This window comes from Carettochelys insculpta, chromosome 4 (genome assembly GCF_033958435.1).
Source record: "Carettochelys insculpta isolate YL-2023 chromosome 4, ASM3395843v1, whole genome shotgun sequence".
Lineage (NCBI taxonomy): Eukaryota > Metazoa > Chordata > Testudines > Carettochelyidae > Carettochelys > Carettochelys insculpta.
This window is the reverse complement of record NC_134140.1, coordinates 70,479,511-70,500,348: the sequence shown is the minus strand read 5'-3', so window position 1 is coordinate 70,500,348 and position 20,838 is coordinate 70,479,511. Positions and strand designations below refer to the sequence as shown.

The 20,838-nt window shown below is 46.9% G+C and overlaps 1 protein-coding gene across 4 annotated transcripts in view; it reads left to right on the top strand.

Annotated features, from left to right (window-relative positions):
- The window catches only part of PALLD (palladin, cytoskeletal associated protein), a 357,303-nt gene that overhangs the window by 82,194 nt on the left and 254,271 nt on the right, over positions 1-20,838 (top strand). The gene's annotated exons all lie outside the window — the stretch shown is intronic.

The following is a 20,838-nucleotide window of genomic DNA, read 5'->3' as shown; positions in this document are numbered from 1 at the left end:
TTTAATGTGGGGTTTGTTGTTTGTTTGTGTGTTTGTTTTTGCATTTGGCTGTAACTATCATATCTCTTTGAAAAGGGTTCTAAATAGTTGTCAGCTTTTCTGAGTGTTTCCAGTGCCTCAGTACATACAACTTGTACATAATGCAGCACAGTCATTTGGCTTAAACTAAACAGTGTTTTACATTAAAAGGAAGGTAAGTGTATTTTGCCTAGTTTTACAGGCTTTATAGCAGCGAGCTGTAGATGAAAACAATTTTCTCAACCTGCTGTTGGGAATAGAACTATTTATATGATGCAAAGAGCAGGATGATTGCATTATAATGTGGTTTTATTTGAAGCAATCCTACTTAATATTTTATCATTGTCATAACATATTTCAGTAGATTCCAATAACTTGCCTTCTTCACCTTGCTGTCAATTTAGAACTTGTCTAGGTTCAAGAAGTAAACATTTATTACATCACAAAAAATGCAGCCTTTTGTCAACATTGAGCTGCATGTTATGTTTTCTACGTATTTATTTCTGCTCAAATCTACTTACAACATCTTATCAATTGCATGAAATTTAACAAAATCTGAATTGCTTCATTCATTTAGTTAATATTTCTTTCAGCAGTGCAAAACAAAACAAAAAAAGCACTCTAGCTTTGAAGGTTACTTGTCAAGCTCACACTAAGGTGCTGATTGGATGGTGGTTCTGTAAAAGACAGTATTTTCTGAACTTCAGTGAACGTTGAATAATATGGCAGTGGGTGAGGACAGCTAGTTAATATAACATTAACATTAAACCCATGATACAAATGTGGGCCCCGTCAGTCTCTTGTTGCATTGCTGGCTGTGTCCCTACTAACACTTACTTCCTCAAAACTTTTGTCACCCAGTGGTGGAGTGGCAGACGCACAACACCAGTCCAGCCCGTGAACTGCTCCACATTGCAGTTCAAATGTGCCAGGAGATCCCAGCCTCCCTTAAAGGGCTGTTCCAGGGACACTTTCCCCTCTTGATCCTTGCTATAATGAGTGCACATGCATGTGGGGGGGCTGCCCCCATTCCTCGGGGGGGGTGCATGCCTGGGCTCCCCTCTTCCCTCTAGTGTGTGTGTGTGGGGCAAGGCTTGGCTCTCCCCTTCCCTCTGGTGTATGTGTGGGGGGTGCTCCACCCTTCTCTGTGTGTGTGTGTGAGTAGCTGGGCTCCCCCCTTCCCTCTGGGGGTGAGTCTGTGTGTACATGCCTTCTTTAAAATCGCCTCCATTAGCAACTGATGGGTGTGGTGCCTTTTTGGCACACATCTGAACAAGCACACATGACCTCAGTATTGGTGCACAAGACAAAACTCAGTTCACTCACGGATGAAAAATCTTAAGAGGGAACAGTGCCCACACCCTCTGCCTCCTGAATCCCCACCCCCACCCACACATCCCTCTGCCCTGAAACCCCCTGCTCCCACCAGCCCTCCAACACACACACACACACACACACACACACTCCACCCAACACTTAAATTTCTTACTGGTACTGTTTTATCACAGTGGTCCTCCTAGGGCTGGGGGAGAAATCAGTTGTGACAGTGCACTTACCTGTAAGAAATTAGTTATTCTTGCCCCAGTTATGAATAAATGCAAAGGACTGGAAGGAGGTTCCAATCCTAGTGTTTCTCTAAGGATGTGAGAGTATAAACACCACCTCCATGACACTTACTGAAGGGACTCAAGTGTGAGAGACTCTGCTCTCCATAGAAATATTACAAAGCAAACAGGAGTTGAGATCACTTACCAGTTGCAAAAGAAGTATTGTACAGCAGACACACAGCTATCAAATGGCTGCTACTTAGGGCCAGGATTTGTTGTTTCTGCACAGTAACCACTAGCCAAGGTGTTCTGGGAAAAAGTACTTAGAATTTGAAAGCACCTTTGTTGTCCTGCTGAGGAACCAAACTTTGTGTGTAACAGTCTGGGCCCTACCCATTAATTGGACCCAGCCCATTGGAAAGCAAAGAGTCCGTCAGACAAGTGCAAAGTGGAACTAAATGCAAGACTAGATGCCCCACCCTGCGATACTGTCATCCCCCCAAAATTGGAGAGCAAGAAGAAATAGGAAAGTTTTAAGTGTAATTTGAGCAATGTTTGTAGTGTGACAGTATGTTTGTTTCTTGACAGCAGGGAAAGATCCCAGCAGGGACTCATGCTTTAGCTCTGCTGCTCTTACAGTGAAGCATTCCTAGGTGATAGAACAAAGTGGGAGGAGGAGGAAGAGGAAAATGAGTGAACTAGCTTTTCAATCAGTGCGGCTGGAGAGCAGGTGGGGGAAGGGGGGCAGAACCTTGGCAAAACAGCAGAGCCAGCAATGCATAAATAAGGTATCCTACATTCCTCACATTCCTGGGTAGGCAGGAGCCAATGTTCAGCAGTTGTAGGGCTCTTGAGGGGGAGGGTGCTGCCCCCCACAAATGATTCCCCTCTAAGGAAGGGCCTTTGTCATGAAAAGTCTATTGACATACTCTAGACACATATTTGTTTTTAATGTTCCCGACATGTTGCGCTCTTTAGCCTCCTTTTACTTCTTAGATGCTCCCCTGTTACCACAAACTATCTTGTAGCATTATTTGAGGCAGTTTTAGAACAACCATTCGGGAAGCTAAATAATAAACAGTCCAAGGTTAATAGTCTCATCCTGAGTTTAGTCGCAGTCAGAAAACATGTTTGTTAAATAAGTGAAATCAAATTCTGCTCTGCTCAAAAAACCTTTAATGGTGAATATTGTACAAAAGATTATACAAGTACTAGAGAAAACATTGCAGCTCTGCTTGCAAGTGGAAGTTGGGCTGGAAGAAAGTTGTGAACAGAAACTTGTTTTCACACACATCCAAAATTTATGGGCTGGGCTCCGCGCTGGCCACGGAGGGGCTCCATCGGGGGCTAGGCCAGGCCCTGTGCTGGCTGGGGGCGGGGCTGGGGCTGGGGCTGACAGGGTGCAGGGGGGAGTTACATGGGGAGGCCGGGGCCATGCCCCATGTTGATTGGAAGAGGGGCTGCGCCAGGCAACATGCTGGGTGAGGGAGGGGCTGGCCTGGTGAGGTGGGGGGCACCACCTGCAGGGCTGGGCCGGGCCCTGTGCTGGCCGGGGGAGGGCTGTGGCTGTGGCTGTGGCTGTGGCTGTGGCTAGCATGGCGTGCAGGGGGCCTCCGTTGGTGGGCTGGGCCAGGCCCCCATGCCAGTTGGGGCAGGGGCTGGCATGATGCAGGAGGGGTTTGGGGGGCTCTGTCAGGAGGCTGGGACAGGCCCTGTGTTGGCTGAGGGGTGGGCTGGGGCTAGCATGGTGTGGGCAGGGGTGTCCACTGGGGGCTTGGGCCAGGCACCATGCTGGCCAGGGCAGGGACTAGGGCCGACACAGTACTGGGGGATGGAACGTGGTAGAACCTTGCCTGGACAGTCAGATGGACAGGCACCGCAAAAATAATATATCTGACATATTAATATAATTCAGCTTAAAGAAAAGTCTTAGGGCAAATCTATTAAATCTTTGCAAACAGAAGTAGGTGACAGTCCATGAATGTGTGCTTCATCTCTTTGACTTGTATGGGCACCTTCAAGTCTATATGTGTGCCAAAAGCAGGAAGCCAAGTTTTCATTGAAAACAGATGTAGCAGCTAACACAGAGAGTAAAAATATTCTTCCAGTTGCTCTCTGGCACTATCGCCTGTTAAAATAAAAAGACACATGTTGAACAAGGTCCTGCATTCTGTTATTGCTCAGGAATACAGTAACATGATGCGAGCAAACTTGAGCATGATTTGGGAGGCAAGGGAGGAATGACTTTCTTTTGAAACCACAGGGTTTTCCATCAGTTCAGGCTTAGGATTCATCAAAGATTTTTTGTCACATTTGTGAATACAAGTCAGACTTGCTGAGAATATGCATCATCAGTATGATTCAGTTGCTGAATTTGGCAGACGTCTGACACTGTAGAAGTTAAGAACTGTTCACTAGGACTAAATAGATGCAGAGTTTGAGAAGTTGGTTGTGCTGCTTAGCCATTTCCTTTTACTCACTGATATTTGATGGTTCTTTTAGTGGAATGAATGTGATCTCTCAGTGGTTCAACGTAAGGCATATTTGATCACATGATAAGTCTTATGTGTGCAGTCTACACGATGGCCTTGAATTTCAGGTTCTTGTCTGTTTCTTGTGGATAGATAGCTTCTGCCTTTTAATGCTTTGTTCTTCATTTTGAACTTGTGTCCATAAAGAAGTGGAAAGCTCTGATACACAGAACAATTCTGAGAGACTTGTTTCCATTGTTTCAGATTGTATTATATCTGTGCAGAATTTATCACAACATATTATATTATAGTACATTTCAAGAAAATGTTTGTTTTCCCTTTTACTTAGCTATTGGTGTTGAATTTAAATTTGAGTTACTTGCAAGACAATCAGCTGACAGGGTAACATTTTCAAAGGTTTCTACATCCAAATTTGGAAAGCACCTAACTCAATTAGAAGCCTATGCACTTTAGGGCCTTCTGAAAATAGGATTTAGACTGAAAATACCCATTCGGGCACATTTGAGAATGCCACTTTCTTTACAAAGAAAACCTTCTTTTATAGATCACTGCTATGGTTGGCTTAGATTGATCCCAGCTTTCCAAACAACGAATTCAGGTCTATGGCAATCGATGAAGGGGTTAGGAGAGATGTCCCTTAATATCTCTGTTTAAAAGAAATCATTCTCACTCTCTCATAGTTTGCAAGAAAATGCTGAACTTTTGGCAACAATTTCCTTAGCTAAAGCCAATGCCTGAAATAGGTCACCAATCGAATTAGTACTTTTCACATAAATTAGCTGAACTGGACTTACCTGTAATGTTCTAGATCTAGTTCATAAAATGGCTCTCTTCATTTTTCCCCATTTGTAGGTTGGTTTAGTTTGGTTTGATTTGGTTTGGTTTCTTTTCTTTTCTTTTGTTTTTGTTGTTCAATCTCTAACTCTGGACAAAAGAAATCTAGACATCTTAATAAAAGCAGCTATTTCTTTTCAAGGTCCATATCTCTGGAATATGGGTTCAATATCCCTGCAGCTTTCTGAAGCAAAGCAAATTTCAAATAAATCCAACTAAGCATGTTGATTTTTAGAGGACTGTAATGGGGTGTTCACTGCACACTTCGTAATGAAAGGGTAAAGGTACCTGGGAAGGGGATAATTACCCCACAGGCTGCATCTGTGGGAGAGTTAGCTTTGCAAATCAAGCCCTGATAGAACATGTAGCACAGCTGAGCTCATGTAGGCTGGACTGGTGCAAAGCCAGCAGGATGAAAACAGAGGGAGACTGCAGGGGAAGTAGTCTGCACTCACTTCCTGAGGGGAGGAACATGTGTTTGCAGTATCGACTCCGGCTGCATCTACACTATCAGCTAAATTTGACATTTACCAAATTTGAATGTTTAACCTTGTTCTTATGAATTCAAATTTAAGTGTCTACAAACCTTCTGGAAAATCGAGCCACTGTTTTCCCGTGTCAAGTTTCCACATCCCCATTGCCTTATTCAAGATCAACTGTGTGAGCAACACACTGTGGGTACCTATCCCACAGTTCCTTAGCCCCAGTTGCGTGTGGCTGTTTCATGTCAGAATCCCAGAATGCAAAGCACTGTCCGAGAACTCAGAGCACCCAGTGACCACATGAAAACAAATGGGAAATTGAACCATTTTCTGTGGCATTTTCTATGGCACGGCACTAGCACAAGCATGGATCCCCAATTGTTTCAATTTATTGCACACACTGTTGCGGGAACTTCCCAGACTGTTGTGCAATTTTGCCTTCTATTACAAAGCACAATGATTGTTCAGTATGATGATGATGATGATGATGATGATGATGGTTTTAAGGAGCAAGTTTTTAACTGCAGTCCAAGAACTCACAAATCCTGCTGCCATGCATACACTGTTGAAAGTGGAGCAGCGGTTTTGGGCTCATGAGACCAGCACACACTGGTGAGACCACATCGTTTTGGAGTCCTGGAACAACCTGCAGTGGGTGCAGAACTTTCACATGTACAGGTCCACTTTCAGGGAACTTTGTGATGTGCTGCCCCCCTCCCCACCACTGAGGTGCAACAACACAAGAATTAGGCCCGGCTTTAACAGTTCTGAAGCAAGTGGTAATTGCTCTAGGGAAGTTTGCAAAGCCCCACAGCTATCAGTCAGTGGCAAATCAATTCAGCGGGGGCAGATCTATGGTGGGATCTGTGGTGATGCCGGTGGCCCATGTAATCTACCGCCATCTCCTCAGGAAGACTGTGACCCTCGGAGATGTATAGGCCATAGTGGATGGACTTTGCTGCCATGGGGTTTCCTAACTGCAGTGGGGCAACAGAAGGCACGCACATTCCCATCATGGCCCTGGACCACCTGGCCTCTGAGTATATAAACTGAAATGGATGCTTCTCCATGGTTTTGCAGGCGTTGGTAGATTACAAATGTTGTTTCATTGACATCAACATGGGACAGTCATGGAGGGTTCACAATGCATGCATCTTCAGAAATTCTGGGCTGTACAGAAAGCTCCTGGATGGGACTTTTTTTTGCCAAGGGAGGTGGTAGAATCTCCATCACTGGAGATATTTAAGAAGAGGTTAGATAGTTGGCTTTCAGGGATGGTCTAGAAAGTGCTTGGTCCTGCCGTGGGGGCAGGGGGCTGGACTCGATGGCCTCTCGAGGTCCCTTCCAGTCCTACTATTCTATGATTCTATGAAAATCCAGATTGGTGTTGTGGAGATGCCTACTGTAATATTGGGCGATCCTATTTACCCTCTGCTCCCTTGCCTTATGAAACCTACACAGGAGCCCTGGACCATAGCAAGAAAAACTTCAATCAGAGACTCAGCAGGTGCAGAATGGTGGTGGAATGTGCCTTTGGCCATTTAAAAGTGAGGTTCAGATGCCTCTTGACCCGTTTCAAGCTTTCTGAAATTAATGTCCCCACCATGATTACAGCGTGCGTTATTTTGCACATTTGTGAATCCAGGCAGGAGGATTTCCCGTCCATCTGGAATTACATGGCTGAGGCAGGGCTTACTCACAGCCACCTACATGGCCATGCACCAATAATCATATGAAGGGAGCAGTAACAAGAGACGCTTTAAAACACAGCTTCATGAATGATCTGTCATGAACATGATAGCAATGTATTTCTTTGTTGTAATACCAATCAAGCCCCACTCCCCAAACTGATTTCTGCTCCCCACCAAATGTGAAACAACAAATCACACCATGTCTTACGGAAAAAATGTTTTTACTTGGTGGGAGGGGGCTAAGTTGCAGGAAGTTGAATGGATGTCAAGGGATGGTTATTTTCCTAAAAAACGGCAACTGTGCTCTCAGCCGTCTACCTCCTCACACCCAGTTCCATCTGCTGACAGTCCTCTGCGGACCATGGCTTAGCAGCAGGCACCCATGGTTTCAGCCCTCCACCAGCCACCAGCCACCACCACCACTCCCCACCTGGCTCCCTGCAATGATTTTTGTCCTCTACCACTCGTTCATACCAAAAAATCACACCGACCTCAAAAGAATAAGTTTATTTTGTGGGGAGGAGAGGTTTTAGCAGCAGGAAAAAGAAGCCTTGTCTGGTCTGGTAGAATAACCATAAGGCCAGTGCGGCAGGCTCTCCTTGCCCTCCCTCCCCACATTCAGGGACTGTGACACTAGAGGGGTGACTTGTCTTCAGGCAGCTCCAGGCAGCAGTCAGCAGAGCCCACAGAGCTGCAATGGTAGTCCCTCTGCAGCTCCATCATGGAGCGCAGGACCTCTGTTTGGTCCCTCACTGCCACTATGAGTTTTGCCCTTTGCTCTTGCATTTTCCACTGCCACTCAGATGTAGTATGGCACCACTGAGCTGAGCAGATCCTGCTTGCATCTTTTTCACTTCCTTGCCCAGTCTCCCATGCTGGGGATGGCAGCAGTGCAGTAGGTGAAGGTCAAAATTAAGATACGATTCAGACGAAGCACTTCTCCATGGAGTGAATGGGTCTCTGTCTCTCTTATCAGAGAAAGTTTCTTTTTGCAAGGCCAATTAAGGCTTATTAAGGATGGGATTCAAAGCACGCATTGCACAAGCCATCATCTACCATGATTTATCCAGAACATTTCATTGTGGACACGGTAAACTATTGCCCACCTTCTGGGGGAAGGCTGCAAAGCAGGGGGAAGCCATCTGGTGTCCTGGGGCAAGGGAAAAAACTTTTATCGGCCATTCCTAAAGCAATCCTCCGCAATGAGAAAGGCCCCCAGAGCCCAGCAACCATGTGGCATGAAGGGACGGTGGGGAAGGGTTCGCTTCCAGCCACATGGATGGATGAATGGGTGGAATCCCTGTAACGTAAAAAGAAATGCTCAGAGGGGGAAGAGGGGTTTTCATAATGTCTGTCAGGTTGGAGGAAAAAAATTTCTTGGCAGTCACTGAGCAGCCCTCATCAGGAAAAAAAGGACATTTAAAGGAGGGCAAACCTGCCTGTGCTGCACATGCTGGCTTGTGTTAGCAGGGTCTGCACAGCCTGGCAGCTGTGTGGCAAGGGAAAAGTGTTCGACTTCATCTGCGTGGACAGCTGGGTGGGGAGGGATCCCTATAAAGTGAAAAGAAGTGCCGGGGAAAAGATACATGTGACGGGAGAAGGCCCAGAGAGCCTGCAACCGACGCTGGGTGGCGGGAGAAGTGCCCACCAGGCATGTTATGCGGCAGTGTGCTCCATGCAGGAAGCATGGGAAAAAATCCAATCCAAATTCCTGTGCTTCTTTAGGTTGCCAAAAAAGACATCACGCTCCTAAAACTAAAAGATATTGACAAAGATGAGCTGCTCATAAACCACAAGCCTGGAAAATTTGCCAAATTTCTGTTTGGCGCTGTGACACCAGATCACTATCTGGTTGCCTGGCATGGCCAGGTGTGCTACTGTGGAAGCCACAATAAGTCAGGCCTGCCCAAAAACCTTTGCAAAAAATACAAGAGTGCCTGGATGAAGCCTTTGAGGAGATCTACGAAAAGGAGAAGCGCTCCATCCCCATAAATATTAACATGTTGGTCTGAGGGACACTGATTCATACATAACCTGTACCCATACCTATTCCTATACCCACCCGCAACCCGCTTCTAGCATTCAGAAAAAAATTCTCACCAGAACAGCTTGGTTCTGGGGGGCTTAAGGACCGGTGTAGAGGTGACCAGAATAGGGGGAACTGGTTCCAGATCTAGGGTGAAGAGCTCCGGGCTGCCAGGAATAACTTCCTCAGGCCCCTGCTCATTGCCCCTTTCCTCCTCACCATTGGCCTTATCCTCCTGGGCCCCCAGCTCCTCTTGTATCACCCCGACTCCTGATCAGGGCCTCCATGGCTACGTCTACACGTGAAGCCAACATCGAAATAGGCTATTTCGATGAATAATGTCTACACGTCCTCCAGGGCTGGCAACGTCGATGTTCAACTTCGACGTTGCGCGGCACCACATCGAAATAGGCGCTGCGAGGGTACGTCTACACGCCAAAGTAGCACACATCGAAATAAGGGTGCCAGGCACAGCTGCAGACAGAGTCACAGGGCGGACTCAACAGCAAGCCGCTCCCTTAAAGGGCCCCTCCCAGACACAGTTGCACTAAACAACACAAGATACACAGAGCTGACAACTGGTTGCAGACCCTGTGCCTGCAGCATGGATCCCCAGCTGCCGCAGCAACAGCCAGAAGCCCTGGGCTAAGGGCTGCTGCCCATGGTGACCATAGAGCCCCGCAGGGGCTGGAGAGAGAGCATTTCTCAACCCCCTAGCTGATGGCCGCCATGGAGGACCCGGCAATTTCGACGTTGCGGGACGCGGATCGTCTACACGGTCCCTACTTCGACGTTGAACGTCGAAGTAGGGCGCTATTCCGATCCCCTCATGAGGTTAGCGACTTCAACGTCTCGCCGCCTAACATCGAAGTTAACTTCAAAATAGCGCCCAACGCGTGTTGCCGCAACGGGCGCTATTTCGAAGTTAGTGCCGCTACTTTGAAGTAGCGTGCATGTGTAGACACAGCTCATAAGTGTCATAATTAATACCAACTCTGTGGTCAGATCGGCCCCAATAAGCACATTCAGCTGTTCATAATAGTGGCAGGTCTGTGTAGATGACCTTGACCACTGGATGGCTTCCTAGACTCTGTGATAGGCCTGCCAGAGTTCTTTCACCTTCACGCGGCATTGCGTAGAGTCCTGTGAGTAACCTCTGGTGGTCATCTCACACGACATGTGATCATAGAGGTCCGCATTTCTCTTGGTCATCCAAAGTCACCTCTCCACTGAATCGTATCGCCAAACTGCAAGAAGATCCAGAGTCTCCTGATGGGTCCATGCTAGAACTCTCCTGCAAGCCTGAAAACTACTAGGCAGATCACTATGCTGAGTGCTTGTGATTGCAGGAGATGACTAACTGTGACTGCCACTGATACAGTGCGATGTGATGGTGATCGGTACAGTAATTTTTAATTGTGGGTGCCCTTTATATTGGAATGCCTGGGTCCTGATGAATTCAAATTCAAATTTAATCAAAAACTCATGGGCTTCATGTGACCCTCTTCCTGTGCACCTGGATGGAGTGCAGTGGAGAAGGACGTACTTGGCAGGTAAACGCATAGCTTTGTGGGATACATACCAAAAACTTCTGGAGGCTAATTGTGATGGAGTGGGGGATACCTGTGTGTGTGTGTGAGTGGCTCACAGAGGGTGTGGGACTCCTGCTGAGGGTAACATTGACGACCAGGTAATACCTTTGTACTGGAGACAAAGGAGGAGGTGGAGCCTGAGGGGTTTGAATTGGAACTGGGAGTTGGAAGCAGTGAGTCTGGGCTGGGAGAGAGAGAGAGACAGAGGAGGGGGCAAGGCCCTGGCTCCAGGGTCCCCCAGGGCCTCCTCTCCCCAACATGGATTGGACTGGCTGTCTCTGGCGGCTGTACTGACTCCTCTGTACGACACTGTGTCCTGTCGGCTAATAAACCCGCTGTTCTCCTGCTGAGTGAGAGTCACTCCTGCCTGGGGCCGGAGACAGCGCCTGGGGACCCCCAAATCCCATCACACTAATCAATTTGATTTAAAGACGTGGTGCTTCCACACTGGCCTTTATTCGAGATTTTAAATTCAAACTTGACGCTACACCAACCCAGTTCTGACAATATTGCATCGATATTAGTGCTCCCTAAATCAAGCTCATGCTATTTACAGTCAAGACTGGTAATATCCAGCTAACTGCCTTAAATTCAAATTTATCTCGTAGCATAGGAACAGCTTCTGTCAAGAACCTGCAAGGACTGAAATAGCTGTGGAGAGTAGCAGAAGTTCCACTAGGAACCCTAGGGGGCAGAGCTAGAGGAGAGAGTAGAAGGGAGACCAGGAAAACAGCACTGGGGTGGAAAATGCTGGAGAAAGTGGTGCAATCTCCCATTTGTTTTCATGCGGTTACTGGATGCTCTGAATTCTGTGACTGTGCTCTCCATTCTGGGAGTAAACAGGCTGTGGTTAGTGAAAAGAGGATCTTTGAACTGGAGCCTGACTTCCGTCGCCTTCTGGGGAAAGTGGCATAGCTGTGAGTTAGACAGTGGCTCAGAAAGGCAGCTAGACAGTCAATCCAGAGAGATTTTTGACACACCCAGAAAGGGAAGCTCATGATGCCTTGACCAGAGCGCCAGGGCATGAAGATGGGGCACACTGAGTCCCAGGGAGCAAGAGGAGCTGCAGCACATACAAAAGACAGAACGGAATGTCAGACCTGGGTGGAGCTAATCACCTGAGCAATCAGGAGGAGGCAACTTCATGGTGAGAGAAGCATCTGTGTCCCAAGCCATCAGAACGAACATATTCCTGCTGGATAGATAACTGCTACTTCAGTTTTCCTTTAACAAAGCTTAGTGTGCTCCTCTTTGCCCTAGCAGCCACTAAGTGTCTTCTCTTACCAACCTGCTCCTTTCAATCAAATACACAATCTTCCTTCATGAGAGATTCTGTTGCTGTGCCTCAAACAATCTAACTGTGTAGCACTTAGACCATAAACTAAAAAACTTATTGTTTTGAAAACTCATCTGTTTGTTTGCTCACAGGTTTGAAGAAAGCAATAGGAGCTGTAATGTTTAGTTTTCATTAGATCAATTATCAGCTATAATGAAATGCTGGGATTATTTTGGGGGTTGGGAGAAGACCCAGCATCTGTCATTGTATATGTCATTCTCCTTCACTCTTTCCCTATTCTGTAAATCCCCCAAAAATCTAGGGATGGGCCCCACTGAACTCCTGGTCAATTAGAAGCTAATTCTTAACCTTCCTTTTAAAAAGTATTTTTTGTCATCTCATATGCCATACATGGTCTCTGTATTGCAAGTTTCACTAATTCAACCTACTTACTTTAATAGGAGTTAGCATAACAGATCAGACCAGTGATCTATCTGATCCAGTATGATATCTTACAATGACTAATCAAAATGATTGAGGAAGGTTCAAGAAAACCATATCTATGGTTATATCTATGGGAGAACCTCCTCACGGAAGAAGCTTCTTCCTAATTCCTCTGAGACTGATTATACCCTAAGCATGAGATTTTAGATATTTCACACAATTGTTATCCTTTGTAATATTATCGGTGTTCTTGCTCTTCTTTTTATGCATAATCCTTTTCAACGACAACAAGCTCTTGACCTCAGAGATACCTTGCAGCAATTTCAATGGTCACTTATGCAAGTTGTGTGGGGAATTGTCTTACAAATCAATGATTAATCTTATCCTTCTTCTACTTCATTTTGTTTAATACAGATTGGACCTCTCTGGTCTGGGAATCTCTGATTTGGTAGCATACATGGTGCACCAGGACCATAGATATTGCTAGACCAGAGAGTCCCTGGACCAAAGACATTGAGGCCATGTTTACACTTAGAGAAAACTTTGAAATGGCCATGCACAGCTCATCCAGATGGGGATCCTTTTTGAAAGGACTCCGCCAACTTCGAAATCTCCTTATTCCTATCAGTAGATACGAATAAGGAGATTTTGAAGTTCCCGGGGTCCTTTCAAAAAGCATCCCCATGTAGATGAGCTGTGCTGGAGCAAAAAGCGGCAATTTCAAAGTGCAATGGCCAGCGGCATGCTAATGAGGCACTGAATATGCATGTCAGCGCCTCATTAGTATTCTTCAAAATGGCCATTAGCATGGCCATTTCAAAGTTTTCTCTGAGTGTAGACACGGCCTGCATGTCTGGGAGTAGGTGCCAGCTGGAGTCCACCCAGGAGCAGAGCCGGTCCAGCAGCTAGGAGTGAGGGGTGAGGGGTACAATCTACTTCTGTTGGTCTGGCAAACTCCCCTGTCAGGTCCAGGAAGGTCCAACCTGTACAAAATGTACTTTTTAAGAGGAGTTATAAATGTCACCAACTTCACATGGAAAGCAGAGCAGACTTGCTTGTAAATCTCCATTTCTAATGAAAATAATTGTCCTTCTTCATGGTGATAGCTTCATTTAATTCTAACCATTGTTTACTGACATAACTATTTTTATCTTTAGAAGTCCATGACATTAGTTCAAAGCAATTGCAATGCACATAAAAAAGATGTAATTATTGAAGTGACCATCTGTCCCATATTGGGTGGGACAGCCCTGTATTTCAAGCAGCAGAAAGGTGTCCTAACTTATTTTTTAAAAGGGACTAATTGCCCCACATTTGTCCCCCCCCACTAGCTGACCTCTTCCCTCAGTAGCACATGAAGGTGCAGCTGCTGGCTGGAGATCACGTGGAGAGCTTACATGCTCTCCAGCCACAGGAAAAGGGAGCCATCAGGGGGCCCTCCAAAGATAGTGTAGGTTGGTGCTCTGCTTCCCAGCCCCCTGTGCCTTTGGGTAGCCGGGGGAGCAACAGCAGCTGCTGCCTCCGTCCTGGCTCCCTGAGGCTTGGAAAAGCCAGAGAGCATCAGCAGCTGCCACCTGCTTCACGACTCCCTGAGGCTCAGGGAAGCCAGGGAGCACTGGTGACTACCGCCCCCTTCCCGGCTTCCTGAGGCTCAGTGGAGCCAGTAGAAGACATCCCTCTCCCCATATCTCCTCATCCCGAATTTGGGACAGGGCGATATGGTTGCCCTAGTAATTACTAAAATCAGGACATACCTCAGTACAGTGAAGACAGAAAACATTACTTCTGAAATCTAGTGACAGATATTCTTGCAGTTAAGTTTAAAAAGGGGGTAATAATTTCTGAGATTTCAGCTATCCAACAGCAGTTTTTCACTATCCAGAAGTTCAGAGGACAGTTATATATGGGGGCAGGTTGATCTGAAGTTAATGGGAAGAATTAAGAGTGTTTACTTTCTTCAAGATTTCTTTCTCTGAAGCAGCTGATGCTGGCTATTGTCTGTGACAGGATACTGGACTCTATTAGCTGTCATATGCAATCCAATAGGAAGATAAGAATTGCCATATTTCCACTAACAAGGTCAAATATTCTATGAGAGAGGAGTTGAGGCTATCAGACATCTGCTTTCAAACTCTGCATAAGATTCTTTGACATGTTTATTGCTCAATTGTTGTGAGGGCTGGAGGTGAGAGAAGCCCAGCTGGGTGGTAGCTGCTTATTTGACCTCATTTCTTATTTAGATCTTATCTCAGCATTATTGTTCTTTCTCTTCCTCTCCATATTCTGGCATAATTTCCACTATGCTTAGTTTTAAAACCCCCTGTCAGGATCTAGCTGGTGCAATATTAGGACTTATCTTCACAACAGGGGTATAAATATTGGTGTGCACTAATTGGTCCATGTGAACCCTGGTGGCATAAGCTAAAAGCTCCCTAATGTAGTGAGAGCTAACGCACCATCTACACAAGCTATAGTTAAAAGGGAAAATAAGAAGTCTAGATTTATCCTTATCCCCAGTGGACATTTTATTCACGTTACAGGACTATAATCAGTCTGTTTGGCAAATTAAACACAAATAGTTTATGCTGCTCACTAAGGGCCTCAGTCTGAAATATCAAAGCACTGGCATTGGGAACATGAAGTCTGCCTACACTGTATTTGGCAGTCTTGTCTGATCTTGACTTTCATAAGTGCTAAATTTCCCAGGATAAGTCTGGGACTCCAGGATATGGCGAGTAACAAGTTCAAGATTGAAAATGTTGCCAAGTACAGGGTGAACCTCTCTAGTCTGGCACTCTCAGGACCTGATGGATGCAGAACCAGAGAATTTGCTGAACCATGGGAGGTCAATATTGTCTAACATTACTAGTACTTCCACTGCCAACTGGGCTCTTAGAAAATATTTAGGGGTAAATAGAGCTAAATGACAGCACAGAGCACTGAGAGCCAGGATTAGTAGCTGTAAACAAACTTTATGGGACTGTAGGAAAATTAGCCAGATGTCCACGTACCGTGGGTGTGGTCAACTAAAAGCATGCTAGGTCACAGTAGACCAGAGAGGGCTGGACTGGAGGGGGTTCCTTTTGTAGAGATGAAGGGCCAGCAGAGTTGCACTTTAGAAATGAGTGTCGTAGCGGGCTGTGTGAACCTTTCCAGGTAACCATGAAGCTTCTTGGATCAATACATTTTAAAAAACGTAGTTTATTAACATTCCATCACAAGTGACTGCACAGGCACAGCAACATTAAATCACGGTGGGCTCTCTTCACCATCCTGCTCTCAACTGAATGGTTCATATGGGATTGTGAGACTTGCATTCAGCATACATTATACTTGTAAATTTTAGGTTAGAGGTGAGAAAAATCGTTTCACTAGCAGTTCTGAGAAAGCCTGTGATTCCCAAGATGGAGTGGGGAGGGAAAAACCACATTGAATTAAATTCAGTGAGACTTCATTGCATGACAAAATGTATCGGTGTTCTGGCTGGCCTTAGGGCCAAGCAACCTGGACCCATGCCCCAGGCTCCACAGACATGGGGAGACACAAGGGGCTCCAGCTTCCCCTCACTGGTTGCTGTGGAGCTTGACTTGATTGCACACAGTGCAGCCTCCTCCTCTCTGCCCTTTCTCCAGTGCCGGGTGCTTCTCCCCAACCCCAGGCCCCTGCCTTCCACTCACCCACTTACTTGGCTGGCTGAGGGCACTGGCTCCAGCCTTCCATGCCCTCACCAGAAGCCTGGAGCAGTGGCACACCACCACTACTTCAAATATAGGGAAGTCTTTCCCCTGCCAGGCAGCACTGCTTGGACTGTAGCAGAGGCAGAGCAGGATAACTTTCTGTGGATGTGAGTGAGCTGGGGAGGGGGGGTAAACCAAGGAAGGCTGGGAACTGTTGGGGGGGATGTACCCAGAGAAGCTGGGAAAAGTGGGGGAGCTGAGTTTGGGGGATAGCTATCAGCTATTTCTTTTTTTGCCATTTAAATGGATTTTGGGTAATTTCTGACATCCCAACCATCATGTAAATCACTTCTCTGTGGCCTACAGGGTTATCTTCCACCTCCAGGCAGCCAGTGGCCTCTGCTTGCCACTACCATGCTGTAGTCTCCGTGCTTATTTACTGACAAATAAAAATTTGCAGAATTTTAAAACATTGTGCGCAAAACTTTTTAAGTTTTTAGTGTTAAATTCCCTCAGGAATATGGGGTGCTGGACAGTTGGGGGCAGCTGTGACAGGTGTGCTGGGCAGTAGGGCAGAGTGGGAAGGCACTGGACATAGAGGTGTGTGGTGGAAATCTCTGGCTGATGGGCCACTGGGCATGGGGATTGCTAGGTGCAAGGGGGTGCGGGATACATGGCAGGCGGGCAGTGTGTTGGGGTATGGGCAGCACAGGGCTGGGGTTAGGGACGAAGGAGTCAGGGGAAATGGAATGGAGTGCTATGCCCAGGGACCCCAGGAGCGCCAAAACACAAGATCACCCAGAGAGCCATTGTTCCTAAGGCTGGCTCTGGTCAGTGTAATGAAGATGTTAAGAAAAATCCATGCCCCTCAGGTATCTGTCCACAGTAGGAGTGAGCTATGTTATGTGGGATAAGGTGCTTGGGACTGATCCCCTCTGACCACTTTTAACTCATAAGCTGTGTCTACACGTGCACGCTACTTCGAAGTAGTGGCACTAACTTCGAAATAGCTCCCGCTGCGGCTACACGCGTCGGGCGCTATTTCGAAGTTAACTTCGACTTTAGGCGGCGAGACGTCAAAGTCGCTAACCTCATGAGGGGATCGGAATAGCGCCCTACTTCGACGTTCAACGTCGAAGTAGGGACCGTGTAGACGATCCGCGTCCCGCAACTTCGAAATAGCGGGGTCCGCCATGGTGACCATCAGCTGAGGAGTTGAGAGACGCTCTCTCTCCAGCCCCTGCGGGGCTCTATGGTCACCGTGGGCAGCAGCCCTTAGCCCAGGGCTTCTGGCTGCTGCTGTGGCAGCTGGGGATCCATGCTGCATGCACAGGGTCTGCAACCAGTTGTCAGCTCTGTGTATTTTGTGTTGTTTAGTGCAACTGTGTCTGGGAGGGGCCCTTTAAGGGAGCGGCTTGCTGTTGAGTCCGCCCTGTGACCCTGTCTGCGGCTGTGCCTGGCACCCTTATTTCGATGTGTGCTATTTTGGCATGTAGACGTTCCCTCGCAGCGCCTATTTCGATGTGGTGCCGTGCAACGTCGAAGTTGAACATCGACGTTGCCAGCCCTGGAGGACGTGTAGACGTTAGTCATCAAAATAGCCTATTTCGATGTTGCTACATCGAAATAAGCTATTTCGATGTAGGCTTCACGTGTAGACGTAGCCATAGTGAGGGAAAAGTCTAATGCAGGCAGATGGTTGGTCTACAGTTGAATTGTAGAAAGCGGGTAAGAGTATTATTGCAGTCTTCTCCCTAGGATCCACAGAGATTGTGAGTGGGGGAGGTATTGGTTTAGGCCCGTTTTTTATTTAAGATAACCAGAAGTGGTACTAAAATATTCTCAGGTGCTTAGCTGGCTGGTTCTTATTCCATGCTCAGGATCTAAGGGTATATCAACAGAACAAAAAAGAACCCAAATCCTGAGCCTGTGTCAACTGACTCCAATATAAGTTACATAGCTTGCAATAGCAGTGTAAACATTCCTGCTTGGCCTGGAGAGGGGACGTTGAAACACAATGGGGAAAGGGATCTCAGAATAGAAATATCTACAGTGCTGTTTTCAGGCCTGTTGTGTGAGCCCATCATGCAAAGTCCATGGATTCAGGCTCTAAGGCTCACTGCAGCAGGATTTGGGTTTGTTTGTTTGTTTTTTCTGAGTGTAGATATAGCCTAATTTATCAAATGTAGGGTCAGGAAGGAATTCTGCACCAGAATAAATTGGCAGTGAACTTGGGGAGTTTGGCCTTCATTTGCAGCATGGGCTTGGGTTGCTTACCAGGATCACGTGGATGTATTTCCCTAAAGTAAATCCCTGGTTCTGCTGGGGTCTTGGACATAACACCTCATCCTTCCTGTTTTCTCCTTGTGGCACATGACATTTAAGTCTCTTGAGTGCTGTTGCTGTAATACCTTTGCTGGTGGCCTGTGATATACAGGAGGTCAGACTGAATGATGTGATGGTCTCTTCTGGCCTTAAAATTGATGACAGTGTTTTGCTAGCAGGGTTGGCTAACCTGTGGCTTTGGAACCACAGGCAGCTCTTCAGAAGTTACCATGTGAATCTTTATATAGGCACAAACTCCAGGACTGGAGCTACAGGTGCCAACTTTCCTATGTGTCTGGGGTGGTCACTGCTCAACCCTGCCCCAATTTCAACCCCTCCCCCAAAGCTTTCTGTGCTCTCACTCCACCCCCCTTTTCCTCCAGAGCCTCCTGCATGCTGTGAAACAGCTAATCATGGTGGTGGGGGCAGGAGGGTCTGATCAGAGGAGCTGCTTGTGAGAGGGAGGTGTTGGGGGATAGAGCTGATGTGGCTGCTGATGGGGCCCTTTGGCAACGTACACTGGTAATTTCTGTCTCCTTCTCAGGCTCCGTTTGGCTACCCGTTGTATAGTATTGGATGCTCAATGTTCTCAAATGCCTGAAACACTCTTATCAGACTCTTCTGCATGACAGAAAAGTTAATTCCAGAAGTCTTTTCTGATAGTCCTCTTCATGTTACCCAATGCAGTTATTCCTGTTTCTTGCATTATCTAAAAGACTGTTCTTACAAGAAACTGCTCTGAGTACATGGGGTGGGGTGGGGGAAGGTTATGAAATTACCTGTTAATGTTCTTAAACTTTGGGATTGATGACATTAATCTTAGTTGCCTTCCTCAGGCCCTAAAATGGTTCCTCACATGCTATCACTAATTTCTAAGTACCTTACTGATTTCTAGACATACAGGTAAGAGCTTTCTTGATTGCTTTTTTTTCCCCCCTAATAGTATTGGCTTTCACATTTATTTTACAAGCAAAGAATTGAACTTTTCTTTTAATTAAAGCTACTAGTTCTAATGGAAGGCAGCAGCCATGGCACAATGTTAAGACGATACCACTAGGAACTGGCATTCAGGTGTCGGCTATGTCGAGCTGTGGGACACACACACACACACACACACACACACACACACACACACACACACACACACACACACACACACACACACACACACACACACACACACACACACACACCCTTCCTGTTGTTCTTATTAAGATTTTGTTCAACTAATCATGGAAGTGGTGACGGATAAAGAATGGTTTATTCTCAGCTGTGGCATCCCTGTAACACCAGCAGCAAACTTGTAGCTTGTAGGAAAGGGCTTGTTTCCTTTGCCAAGCAGAGGATGTGCCTTTTCAAAAGGGAGTAACAGGATTGCCTAGAGCAGGGGTTGGCAACCAAACTAGCAAGAAGACTCATTTTTTTCCCAATTCAGTAAAAAGCTCAGTAATTCAAGAGCTGCAATGCATGAGACTACTCAGCGGTCCTTAATAAATAACATCAAACTATACTTTGTCACTTCTATTTGAAGAGCAGCACACACAATGGTTTAGAAGGTGATACATGTTGACTCCTGGATAGTCACAAACGTTTTGCATATGCTCTTTCCCTGCATCTTATGCTGTAGGGGACCGGACGCGATGACGTCCCAAGGTCCCTGCCAGGTGGGTGTGGGTGTGGGTGAGAGAGAGTGTGTGTTGACACCACTGACTTCCACTCCAGAACCCTCTCTCTCCCTGGAGGCTGCCAGGGGGAGTTATCCAACCTTTGGAGATCACACATAGATTGCAATTTAGAGCTGAGTTGCTCATTGTTGGGCTTTTTGGACGTTCACACATTATTGAAAATAATCAAGAAGGTGGGTTTTTTTTTAACCTATGCACTTACTGTTTAGCACCAGGAGCCACAAAGAAGTCCTTAAAGAGCCGCATGCAGCTGCGCAACTGCAGGTTGGAGACCCCTGCCCTACAGCTCAGGAGAAGGTGGTGTGAGTAAGTTGCTCACCCTTTGTGCCTTGCGCTAGAAACAGAACGATATTGAGTCTAACCAACCAGTGTTGTGCACTGTCCGGGGATCCCGGGAGCGGCTCTGGAAAAGCTCCGGGGCGCAAGGACTGTGTTGGTTCCTGGAGCTGGAGTAAACGCTCCATGGGGGCGGGCAGCGGGGACCTAGGGCACTGCGCTTCGCGACTACCTGAAATGAAATGGCTGAAGTCGCAGTTTCCAGGGGGTCGGCGCTGCTTCCGCGCGTGCTGCGGAGAGTCGGGCCCGGCCGCGGTGCAACACGCAGCCCGGCCGGCGCTAGGTGTCCTACAGCCCCGGCGGGAATTTGCTCCCTACCTTCTCTCGGACAAGCTACCACCCGTCCCGCACGTGCGGGGGGGGGGCCGAAATCGCCGTGTTATTTTTGGACCTCGCGCCCGGCCTCGCTCCCC